The 13161-nt window shown below is 45.4% G+C and overlaps 1 non-coding gene across 1 annotated transcript; it reads left to right on the top strand.

Moving 5' to 3' along the window:
- Positions 1–9514: 9514 nt before the first annotated feature.
- Trnap-cgg (transfer RNA proline (anticodon CGG)) lies at positions 9515–9589 on the top strand. Its single transcript has one exon. It is a non-coding gene; the product is annotated as a tRNA-Pro (tRNA).
- The last annotated feature ends 3572 nt before the right edge of the window (positions 9590–13161 follow it).

The raw sequence follows: 13161 nt of genomic DNA, 5'->3' as shown, positions 1-13161 counted from the left end.
AATGATTTAAAAGGGGTACAATTTTAACAGAGAATTTCTGCAAAAAATCAAACAACTTAATCAGCTGATATTTTAATGCGTAACTCAGTCAAGCGGGATGGTCTTTCTCTCGGCTCTGAGAAAGTGAACAAAGGTAAATAACCGACAATAATCATTCCAACAAACTAGCTGCATTTCAATATATACATATATTCATCCTTGCTGTCCTTTACAACAAATATTTCTCCATCAAACAGATACAATCAGAAGTCGACACATTACTATTGAATACGTCCATCACCTACCACATTTCAACTAAGAAAGTATCAAATTGCGCACAGGCAAAAACTGTGTCACAACAAGACCAAAGATTGTGTAACAGTAACATAACTTGCTCTCTCTCTGACATCGATAACTTACAAAAATCAAAAAGACATGCCCACCCTACAAAGCTAAATTTGGAAAAGGAGTTACGCATTTCTGCTTCTTCTTAGCTACGCTCAATTTTAGTTACTTTCTCGTTCGTGAGTGACTGGACATTAACATTGGTGCTACTAACGACCAGAAATTCATTTAACTTTGTGAAATCACTTATCACGACATTCTGCTACAGCAGGCACTGATGCTTCTTTCTCTTTTGACAGCCAAAGGCGTTTTCATTGAATATCTCGATCTCCAGTTCTCTGCTTTGTTTTAGACCTATTATTTAGTCGTTTCTGTTTCTTTAAGAGTTTCTTTACGGTGAATGTATACCATGTAGTGGCTTTCGCATCATGAACTGTTCTCCTTGGTAAATGCCTGTCCAGAACTGTGTAGTCAACTTTTTTTTTTTTTTAACTTGAGCCATAGTTTCTGGATATGCTTCTGTCTGAGCTAAAAGTTTTCAGTTCCTCTTTTGGATATAACACTACTGCTTGTTTATCACGTTTACGAACATACAAATCTTCTTACTTCTTTCAGTGGCCCTTTATACTTTTGTAAACATTGTAGCTACAGCTGCCTCAGAATTAGTGGTACCATTATCGATGTGGACATCCTCGAAGAGGTCAGGTGTATTTGTTGCCATTAGATCTGATATAATTCCATCATGAATCAGGTTTCGAAAAATTTGTTCTAAGTAGTTTTCAGAGAAGGTCTTTAGTAATGTTTCACAGGCTGTCTAACAAAACTACTTACCCTCATTGATTGTTGGATGATTAAATCTCCTCCGACGGTTGCACTCTGACTGGGGAATTTACGTACTTGCATTCAGTGTTCCTCCATTCTGTCTTGGATTTATTTCATCGGCAGTGTTAGTTGTACGTTAATATTAATACACAGGAGGACAGATGGGTTTATTGATGAAAAGCTGGCTGGTATGCGCCTCGTGTATGGTTACCTGAATACAGTGGGAGAGTGGCCTAACAGATTAGACACACAGTGGTAAAAGTAAACGTGTTTCGTCGTGGGGTCGTTACATCACTCTCTGTTTCATGTTGCACATTTTGTTGATTGCATATTACACGATCTTTATTGTTTTATAGGTATTTTTACACAGACAGAGGCAATCTGATTAACAAGCCGAATAAATTTTTAATTTCATTATTGCTCTGTAACATGTCGTCATAGACCACGGGTCTCTTACAGAGGGTGATCATACACTGACGCGCCAAAGAAACTGGTATACCCATGCATATTCAAATACAGAGATACTGTATGTAAGCAGGCAGAATACGACACTGATGTCAGCAACGCCTATATAAAAGAACAAATGTCTGGCGCAGTTGTTAGATCGGTTACTGCTGTTACAATGGCAGGTTATCAAGATTTAAATGAGTTTGAACGTAGTGTCATAGTCGGCGCACGATGAAGTGGAGCTTTTCCCATACGACCATTTCACGAGTGTACCGTGAATATCAGGAATCTGGTAAAATACAAAATCCTTTGGGAGCGCTGCGGCCGGAAAAAGATCCTGCAAGAACGGGACCAACGACGACTGAAGAGAATGTTCAGCATGACGGAAGTGCAACCCTTCCGCAAATTGCTGCAGATTTCAATGCTGGGCCATCAACAAGTGTCAGCATGCGAACTATTAAACAAAACATCATCGATATGGGCTTTCGGAGCCGGAGGCCCAGTCGTGTACCCTTGATGACTGCACGACACAAAGCTTTTCCGCCCCGCCTGGGCCCGTCGGCAGCGACATTGGACTGTTGATGACTGGAAACATGTTGCCTGGTCGGTGGAGTCTCGTTTCAAATTGTATCGAGCGGATGGACGTGTACGGGTATGGAGACAACCTCATGAATGCATGGATCTGCATGTCAGCGGGGGACTGTTCAAGATCGTGGAGGGTCTGTAATGGTGTGGAGTGTGTACAGTTGGGACCCCTGACACATCTAGATACGACACTTACTTAAGCATCTTGTCTGATCACCTGCATCCGTTGATGTCGATTGTGCATTCCAACAGACTTGGGCAATTCCAGCAAGACAATGCGACAGCATACACACCCAGAACTGCGACAGAGTGGCTCCAGGCACACTCTTCTGAGTTTAAACACTTCTGCTGGCCATCAAACTCCACACACATGAACATTATTGAGCTTATCTGGGATGCCTTGCAACGTGCTGTTCAGAAGCGATCTCCATCCCCTCGTACTTTCACGGATTTATGGACAGCCCTGGAGAATTCATGGTGTCAGTTTCCTCCAGCACTACTTCAGACATTAGTCGAGTCCATGTAACGTCGTGTTGCGGCACTTCTGCGTGCTTGCGGGGGTCCTACACGATATTAGGCAGGCCTACCAGTTTCTTTGGTTCTTCAGTGTAATTAAACATTCGCTACTTGAAAGGGGCCCCATGTAAAATGAGTCATCGTAGGACAATGAAACTTTGTGGAAATACTTGTAAGGGCATATGGAAGAGAAATAACGAATAAACCATTGGAAGAAACACATATTACTTTTGACATGAGAAGGTAACGTCTGTTAATTGCCTACAATCTTTACGATCTAGGTTACAAACATTGTTCAGTGTGACGACCATCTGCATCCACGATAGCCTGGAACCGCATTAACGATACTATTTCACAATTGTTTTTATAACTTTGTGAGCATTGGACCAGGCAATACTTAGCTCTCGTGACACAGCTCGCAAACTGCTTGAAGGTCGCAGATTGGTACCAGTATTCTCACACATCCTTTAACAATTTGTGGCGCAGTTGGCCGTTGCCTCACACTGGAGGAGTTCCCAAATCTTCAGCTAATTCGAACTTCCGAACCGTGTTCTTCAACCACGTTGCCGAAAAAGAACCTCCCGTATTCCTTCTATGCGTCAGTGCCCACGAAGAAGAGCAGCAGCGATACTGTTATCATTTTGATAAAAACAGCTTGAAGAGTAAAGCGTTGCTCACCTTGTCCAGACCCATGTTGACTGTCTGCAGTGTTAACGCACACTGATCATTGTGTTTCATACCTCGCCGTACCAGTACCGGAGCTTAACTGGAAGTCATGACACTAATGCTACTAACGATGCAAATCCCGCTGCGCGCAGTCTGAACATCATTCATGTAAAGTTCGGTACCCAAACTGTAAATAATTTTCTGTCTACACTGGTTCAAGTAGTGAAACTTTAATTATAACTGTGGTGGTGAGCGGGAGAGCCGGCTCAAATGGTTCAAATGGCTCTGAGCACCATGGGACTTAACTTCTGAGCTCATGAGTCCCCTAGAACTTAGAACTACTTAAACCTAACTAACCTAAGGACATCACACACATCCATGCCCGAGGCAGGATTCGAACCTGCGACCGTAGCGGTCGCGCGGTTCCAGACTGTAGCGCCTAGAACCGCTCGGCCACTCCGGCCGGCGCCTATTTCACGAACATTGAAATAAAATAGTCAAGGGTGACTCAAAACTAATGCCCTTGACGTAACCTTAAAGGACGAGGGCGAATAGCATAATACCAAGTCAGCTTAGAAATTTAAACTACACTAGTAGGTTAACATATGCTCGCTGAAACTGGGGAGCTCATTTAAATTACCCCTTAACAGGATACTGGTAAACTTATACAGTCAAGTAAAACTACCATTTCACTGTTTACGAGTGAACAAGTAATGCAATTAGGTAACACAGAACGTACAGATTCAATGTTAAGCCTGTGCTTTGAACCAACTATAATAACGTCCACACAGCTCAGTGCACCAGGAAAAATAGTACAGTTTCACCATACTGGCTTATGCCATCCGTCACTCCGAACAGCAATAGCACCAATTAATACACCTCGCTTACTCGGACTGTATCACATCACAAATTCCAGATAAACCTTTAACCAAACACAATAACACGTGTTTACTTAAACAGCGCTAAATAGAGGGGTTATTTTGGTTGGCAAGACAACAGTTTCGAGTCATGGTGCCGATACTTGGGAAGCAAGGATCAGTACAATATGCGGACCAAAAACATGACAAGCAATTCTCACCAAATCTTTTATGAAATCCTTTACAGATCCAAATCAGGGTCGCACGACTCGATTCGGGTAATGTGGCCGAGCCAGTTCCCACACTACAAGCCAGGTTCGGTCTTGTAAACGTGCCAAACACACCACAACCTCTGCGTCGTGCCCCGGCCTGCTCAACCACGCTCCCCCTGACTCCCCAGCGCCGCGCGGCTCTCCGGCTGTCCCTCTCGAGCGCCACACCCCCGTCGCGGCCAAAAGCCACGTCAAACGGCCGAGCCCAAAGATCACACCATGCCGACCCGATCGATCAATCGATACGAGCCGGCACGCCTCAATAACCATCCTGTACAAAAATAAGCAGATAATATCTCTGAACAACCTTCAAGATTTTGTAGGAAGATTTCTTCACCCTGCATTTGCATTGTCAACAAGCCTATACTCTGGACAGTAGCTAATATGTAAACTGCTATACGCACTCTCATTTAGTGGCACAGGCACCCTTACAGAATCAATGGCTGGTGACACGAAATTCGCCAATTCTGTGCACAGAAATAGTTACATGTTTTTATGTTCGCTGATGTTTTATAGTCACTGCAAGTCACCTAAATGATCCACCAGTGATTATTTTCCACTTTTTTCCCAACGCTTTTGATGAAGGGGAAGTAAAACAATTATTTCGCACTCATTAATTGACGAGGATAATATTTTGGACACTTTAGTCGTCATTCTCCTATTCACGAGTTCTCTAACATCCATAAGTAAATTGTATATCTCATTATTCATAAGTTACGAAGGTACTAATAGCCTGACTTTTCTGTACTGTATGAGCTTCCACAGCCTCTCGCTGCATCTCGATGTTTATTATCGGTCGCAGGTTCAATTAAAGTCAATTGGATACTATTTCGTTGAGAATTCACATAGCGGCAAACAGCCGAATGTTTACCTGGGAACGTGTACCTCGTACGAATCACATGTCTTTGTTTTGATTTCACTAAAACTACGATGCGCAACACAATTAAATGATCATTTATTCGAAATGCCATAACTATATCCCATTGTGAAGTAGTAGTTTGAAATTTGGCTCAAAGGTGGCTACAACCTTCTTCTGTAATGGCAAAAACCTGGCGAACTGCGACATCACCTTCAGAGTCACCGACACTTCAAACAGCAAGGTGTCGATATATGTAAAAAATAGGCCAGACTTCAGAAGTTCATGTAAGGTAGGTTACTGATGTCACATTGGCACCAAATTTTGCAAGATACTGCCCAACGCTACCATGGACGTGTCACGCGATGAGAAGGTCGTCATAACCGGTCTCATCCACATTTCACTCTCTCTCGCTCTCTCTCTCTCTCTCTCTCTCTCTCTCTCTCTCTCTCTCTCTCTCTCTCTCTCTCGATGCTTCTACAATGGAGCTCAGAATCGCGACAACCAGTTCTTACGGGTGGCCGAAGAAATCATTTCAGTCACTCCGGCGCTCACTATCGACACGGAAAGTCCTCTGGGAGTACCATAAATAATGTCAATGAAACAATCAATTTCCTTATAGCGTTGTATGCCACATGTTTCGCGGGCGGAAACGACAGTTCACAGTGCAGTGAGCAACAGGAGGATGTTCTTGACAACCTGTGACACTACGGGCAGCCTCCGGACGATTGAACCCTTCTCTAAGGACATCATGGGCTGCAACCCCACCGAACGTGATCATGCCCCTTTGGAATGCAGCACGATCGCAACTTTTGCTCTGGTGTATATCAAGGCGACGTCGCAGTACGCCACGTTTTTGCACCAGTACAGGAGAAGGTTGCAGGGATCTTTGAGTCAAGATTCAAACTTCTACGTCGCAGTGGGAGATAGTAACGGCGTTTCGAAAAAGTGATCCTTGAATTGTGTTTTCCCGTGTAGATTACATCACAAAAGTAGCATCCACACGGTTTCGATTCAGTAATTTTTATGAACGTCACTCGCAACTATGGCCATTTTTATGAGACACGAATCACAAACATGAAACATTTCAGTCCCCAGTCACAGTCGTCATTACTTTAACAACACTGTTCCACTCACTTTAGTGTCATTCTGTAAATTTACCCACGAAAATTACGATATTTTAGTTGAAACATCGTACAGGATATTTACTGTTTCCTATTACGCACACACAACTCTTAAGCACTACAGTAACAGCTAGCACGCAGATTTCTTCTTGACTACTTATTGCTATATTTTCCCCTAAATTCTATAACTGATATTCTTGTTTTTACCACAGCTCTTCGGCTCTTCAGTCCGGAATCGCGCGACTGCTACGGTCGCAGGTTCGAATCCTGACTTGGGTATGGATGTGTGTGATGTCCTTAGTTTAGTTAGGTTTAAGTAGTTCTAAGTTCTAGGGGACTGATGACCTCAGATGTTAAGTCCCATAGTACTCAGAGCCATTTGAACCACAGCTCTTCGTGCTACCTTCCGTCTATCTTTGTATCTCTTTAAAAAAAATTCACAAGTATTCAGTATCACTTTGTTCCGCTCAGTATTCTGTCTATGTTACTTCTGACGCGATTGAACGGAGAACTCTCGTATACTCGACTGCCTCTTCTCGTAACTATTTAACTTTCTTGAAAAATCGCACGTATCCTCCAATCGAAAAAGTCCCAATGGATCTCCGCATCCGGTAAGCATGGTACCCTTACAGCTCATTTAGATGACAACAGCTCAGTTCAGAAAAGTAGTTTTTCATCGCGATAGCAAAATCTATTCATGCCTGACAAATGAACACGACAGTGAAAATCCGTTTCCGAAATTGGACTGTTCGTGGTCCAGGGGTGGTGACAGTTATAAGCGCCACGACAGTGGACAGTGAGCGAGGAGGCCCACAAGAAAGACAGGCCGCAGCCCGTACATCACAGCACGTGATGCTGCCAAGTTCTACGAGCGCCAGCAGCCCTCTCTGGTGGAAAGCGAGTGACTATTTCAGACGCTTTTAATAATTCTTTACTGCGCCGGTAAATGCATGCAAGCTATCGATAGCACACGAAAAAATTAACACCTTTAGTAGGTATCTTTTCATTGACATACTGATTTCATGTGGTCCCTGCACGGAGCCGAGCTTTCGCGAAGTGTGGAGGACGAGGCGCCTAGTGTGACGTCAGAAATTCGTTGCGCGGGGCCTACGAGAAAGACACGCCGCGGCGCGTACGTCACCAAGGTAGTCCTGCGCTCGCTCGCTCGCTCAAATCAGCTGACTACGTTTCTACACCTGTTAACTCGTAGCTAGACGTGTCCATACAATCGAAAACTGAGTCTTCTACTGGAAACCGCTATTATGGAATCTTACTGTTATTAGCCCTATAATGATGGGAAGTCCATGGGCCTACTTATAATTTGTTATGGCTGTACTCGCGTACAGTAAAATAAAATCATGCTAAAATGATTGTCAGTTGCATAAGGCACCACTTCCAGCATGTAATGAGTAAAGTTAAGCAGGAAAGACTGCATGCTATAAACAAGCCGTTACACCATTTATATCGAGTATTGATCTTAAATTAAATTTTACTGTAGTACTGTTAATCAGTAAGACTTTATAATAGCAGATTCCAGTGGAATATGCAATTCTCGTTAGTTCTTACAGGACCAACTGCGAGTTAACAGGTTTAGAAACGCATTTTGTCTGCTGAGCTGAGCGAGCGAGCGAGTTCAGGACTACCTTCGTGACGTACGCGCCGCGGCCTGTCTTTCTGGTGGGCCTCGTCCGTTGCGGGGCCCGTATTTCTCGTGGTGACAGGGTTTGCGGCTGCGCAGGTGTGTGTGTGCTGGCGTGCGCCGCCTTGCTTCTGGCGGGCGCGCTGCCGTGGCCGGCCGGCGACTGCCCCCGCCACTGGTGGGCGGCCGCCTACCTGCCGGACACGAGGGACTGCTCCGTCTTCTACCAGTGCGCCCACGGCGTCCCCGTCCGCTTCCAGTGCCCGGCCGAGCTGCACTTCAACCCGCACCTGTGCGTCTGCGACTACCCCGTGAGGGCCGGCTGCACAAGTCTTCACAGCCTGCATCATAACTCTCCTTACGGACCACACAACCGTGACGTCGTAGTGACGACACATGCTGATTACGGGCAAGTAAACTGCTTACTCTATTTTAAATGCCACAGTATGCTTTAGTGACATCACCAATGTGAAAAATTGCACCACAGAGTTCTCCGTCAACAACTACATCTATCTACAATAACAACGGAAGCTAAAGTAGTGAACTAAAATTTATGTTGGGGTGGGGACTCGAACCTGGGTCTTCTTGCTTACTAGGCAGATATGCTGACTATTACACCAGCACACCATTATGGTCAAGAAGGCTGCACGAACTACCGAAGTCAAATACCCTCCCTAACACAAACTCCAATTCACATCTCCCCTTATATTGTCACTATTACCATGGCTATCCGACATTGGATAGTACCCCAGCATTGGATGTAATGGGGAAGAGCTGTACTATATGTGATCGTATAGATCTTGAATTAAATTTTCCCTGAGACAAAAGTCTCTCTGCGATAAGGTTGTAAGCTGAAGAAGTGAAGTTTTTAACTCAAACCAGGGTCTTCTTGAATGAGATTTACACTCTGCAGCGGAGTGTACGCTGATATGAAACTTCCTGAGAGATTAAAACTGTGTGCCGGACCGAGACTCGAACTCAGGACCTCTGCCTTTCGCGGCTAAGTGCTCTACCCACTGAGCTACCCAAGCACGACTCGCGCCCCGCCCTCACAGCTTTACTTCTGCCACTACCTCGTCTCCTACCTTCCAAACCTTACAGAAGCTCTCCTGCTGGTAGAGCACTTGCCCGCGAAAGGAAAAGGTCCCGAGTTCGAGTCTCGGTGCGGCACACAGTTTTAATCTGCTAGGAAGTTCCATATCAGCGCACACTCCGCTGCAGAGTGAAAATATCATTTTGGAAACATCCCCTAGGCTGTGGGTAAGCCATGTCTCCGCAATATCCTTTCTTTCAGGAGTGCTAGTTCTGCAAGTTTCGCAGGAGAGCGTCTGGTAAGGTTTGGAGGTTTGGAAGGTAGGAGACGAGGTACTGGCAAAAGTAAAGCTGTGTGGACGGGCCGTGAGTCGTGCTTGGGTAGCTCAGTTGGTAGAGCACTTGCCCGCGGAAGGCAAAGGTCCTGAGTTCGAATCTCAGTCCGGCACACAGTTTCAATCTGCCAGGAAGTTTCGGGGTTTTCTTGCTTACTAAGGAGAGATGCTGACCATTACACCACCACAGCATTATGAGAAACGTGGTTGCACGAACTACCTAGTACAGCACTTCCTCATTACGTCTAATGCTGCGGTGCTATTCCAATGTCAGAGAGCCCTGGTAATAGTGACAACATAAGGAGAGATGTGAATTGGAGTTTGTGTTGGAGAGAGTATTTGACTTCAGTAGTCCGTGCAGCGCTGTTGACCATAATGTTGTGGTGGTGTAATGGTCAGCAAATCTGCGTGGTAAGCAAGAAGACCTATGTTCTCGTCCTGGCTGCAGCGTAAATTTTAATTCACTTCTTCACCTTCCAATGTTATCGTAGATAAGTTAGACATTTAAACGTCTCAGCCGAAATTTAATTTAAGAACTTCATCGATGTTCTACAGAACCACTGTGAAGCGCATGGCGAAGAATACATTCCGTTCTAGCCCTATTAGAACTTCTGCTCGTTCCATGCACATATAGAGAATGGTCAGAATGGCTGCTTAAATTCGACTGCGCACCCTGTAAATAGTACACGGTCCCCATAGCAATCATAGGTGGCTCTAGTATAATTTAAGATTTCTCACTATAACCTGGTCATAATGAAGAAAGATACCATCTAGGTCACTTTGTAGAGAAACTTCAAATATGAAACTTCCTAGAAGATCAGACTGTGTACCGAACCGTTATTCAAACTTGGGAACTTTGCTTTTAGTGGCCAAATGCTCTACCGACTGAATTATCCAAACACAACTTTTGACTTGCCTCACACCTTTATCTCTGCCAGCACCTCATCTCCTAAGTTCTAAATTTAACTTAAGGCCTGGTGAATAAATTGCACGACTAGCACTCATGGAAGAAAGGATACTGTGTAAACACGGCTCAGCCAAGGCCTAGGGGAACTTAAAATACATTGTGAGAAAAGAAAACAGACAACACACTCCAAGACAAAAAATCGGCGCACCACGAAGGTATTATCCGAATGGGACGGAAATCGGAAGATGTGATTTACATGTACAGACAAACAGTTTCAGTAAAATGGGATGATTTATTCAAGACAAAGAGGATCACGAATGGGTTGGTTCACCTGTGGCTCTTATGCAAGCAGTTATTCGGCTCCGCATTGATTAACAAAGTTGTTGGATGTCCTACTGAGGGATATCGTCCAAATTCTGACCAAGCTGGTTGGAGGGCCTTGCCCTTAATGCTCCAAATATTCTTGATTGATGAAAGATCCGGCAACCTTGCTGGCCAAAGTAGGGTTCGGAAAGCACGTAGACAAGCAGTGGAAAATCTCGCAGTGTGCGGGTGGGCATTACCTTGCTGAAACGTAAGCCGAGAATGGCTTGTCACGAAGGGAAACACAACGAAACGTAGAATACCATCGACGTACCGGTATGCTGTAAGGGTGCGTCGAAAGACAAACAAACGGGTCCTGCTACGAAAATAAATGGCCCCCCAGACCTTCACTCCCTGTTGTCACGCCGCATAGTAGGTGATGGTCAGGTTGGTATGCCACCAATGTCTGGGGCATCTCCAGACAAATCTTCGCTAATCATGAGGGTTCAGTTCGCAGCGAGGCTCATCACTGAAGACAATTCTACTCTAGTCAATGAGACTCCAGGCTGAAGACGTATCTGGAGACGCCACTGGCAGTGGTCGTACATCGACCTCACTGTCGCCCGCCATATGGCCCGACAGCCAGGGGTCTGGATTGCCATTTCTTTTCATAGCAGAACCACACTGGTTGCCATCCACGGCACTCTTACAGCATGGAGGTAGTTCGAGGGTAGAGTGTATTTCAGCTCCCTTCGGGTTTTTAAGGTCCTCATTCTATCCAATCCCAGGTGCGTTTGACAAGCTCTAAGACACAAGAAGTGGAATTCAAAAACTAGCAATCTCATCTTGCCAGTCATATGGTAGTGCATCCAGTGTGAGATCCCAAGTCAGACGATAGAATCCCTGTAGGTTAGCCGGCCGTTGTGGCCGAGAGGTTCTAGGCGCTTCAGTCCGGAACCGCGCTGCTGCTACGGTCGTAGGTTCGAATCCTGCCTCGGGCATGGATGTGTGTGCCGTCCTTAGGTTGTATTGTATGTTAACTGGCGACCTAGAAACGACAGAGAGGCTCCGTCCCCGCCGCAGCCGCAGTGGTCCACAACCTCACGACGACTAACGCAGTCCACTTCACCCCTCCGCCGCCCCACACCGAACTCAGGGTTATTATACGGTTCGTCCCCTGGTGGACCCCCCAGGGAACGTCTCACACCAGACGAGTGTAGCCCCTATGTTTGCGTGGTAGAGTAATGGTGGTGTACACGTACGTGTAGAACTTGTTTGCGCAGCAATCGCCGACATAGTGTAGCTGAGGCGGAATAAGGGGAAACAGCCCGCATTCGCCGAGGCAGATGGAAAACCGCCTAAACACCATCCACAGACTGGCCCACTCACCGGACCACGGCACAAATCCGCCGGGCGGATTCGTGCTGGGGAACAGCCACTCCATCACGCCCAGAAAGCCGTGCGTTAGACCGCATGGCCAACCGGGCGGTCCTGTCCTGAAGTTAGTTAGGTTTAAGTAGTTCTAAGTCTAGGGGACTGATGACCGCAGATGTTAAGTCCCATAGTGCTTGGAGCCATTTTAACCTGTAGGTTAAATCTCAGTGCTGCGTCATTTATAATGAAGAAGTCGGTATTTTTGCTAAAGAACCCACAAAATCGCGAACTTTGATCGACCTCAAACTTTCGCCTTAGGAATTTCCCTTCTGGCCACACAGGATGCCTTTCTTCGACGCAACAAGACTGGAACGTGTCTCAGGTCTTCAGGGGAAGATATTATTCATGTTTTCAGCCTTTTATTCAACATGGACCCTAGTTTCGCGAATTTCACGTACCTAGAGGGCTGATATCCTCTGTCGTACGAGATTCAAGCACGTAGAGTTTTATGAAGCACCTTCACCGCACTGGAATTACTCCAGTTGCGTTCCGTCACTGTACCAACACCACAGAAGGCCACATTTGACACATCCTCTATGCTTCTGCAGAATGAGAGAGGCACAGACAACCATTTTTGCAACAATTACTTCGTTTGAAAGTGTAACGTCCCCTTAGATAAATTTATGATTGACTGTGCTGGTAAACCCCTTACGTTATTTGATTTTCAAACAGCTGAGCACAACTGAACGTACTCATAGACGTTTCTCTCTTTACTTATTCTGATCATCACTAAACCGACACACAATATTTTTAGCGCAACGCAATCTGACTTTCAAAAATCCCTACAAAAGAATGGCCCTGACTAACAATAATCTATACCTTTCATCAGTCACTTGCCTCACAGAAATCTTCGTTACTCGAACTACTGCAATACATCTACATCTACATTTATTCTCCGCAAGCCACCCAACGGTGTGTGGCGGAGGGCACTTTACGTGCCACTGTCATTACCTCCCTTTCCTGTTCCAGTCACGTATGGTTCGCGGGAAGAACAACTGTCTGAAAGCCTCCGTGCGCGCTCTAATCTCTCTAATTTTACATT

This window comes from Schistocerca cancellata, chromosome 3, assembly GCF_023864275.1.
Source record: "Schistocerca cancellata isolate TAMUIC-IGC-003103 chromosome 3, iqSchCanc2.1, whole genome shotgun sequence".
NCBI classification, from domain to species: Eukaryota; Metazoa; Arthropoda; class Insecta; order Orthoptera; family Acrididae; genus Schistocerca; species Schistocerca cancellata.
Note: the sequence above shows the minus strand (reverse complement) of the source record. Positions and strands in the feature narration are given on the sequence as shown.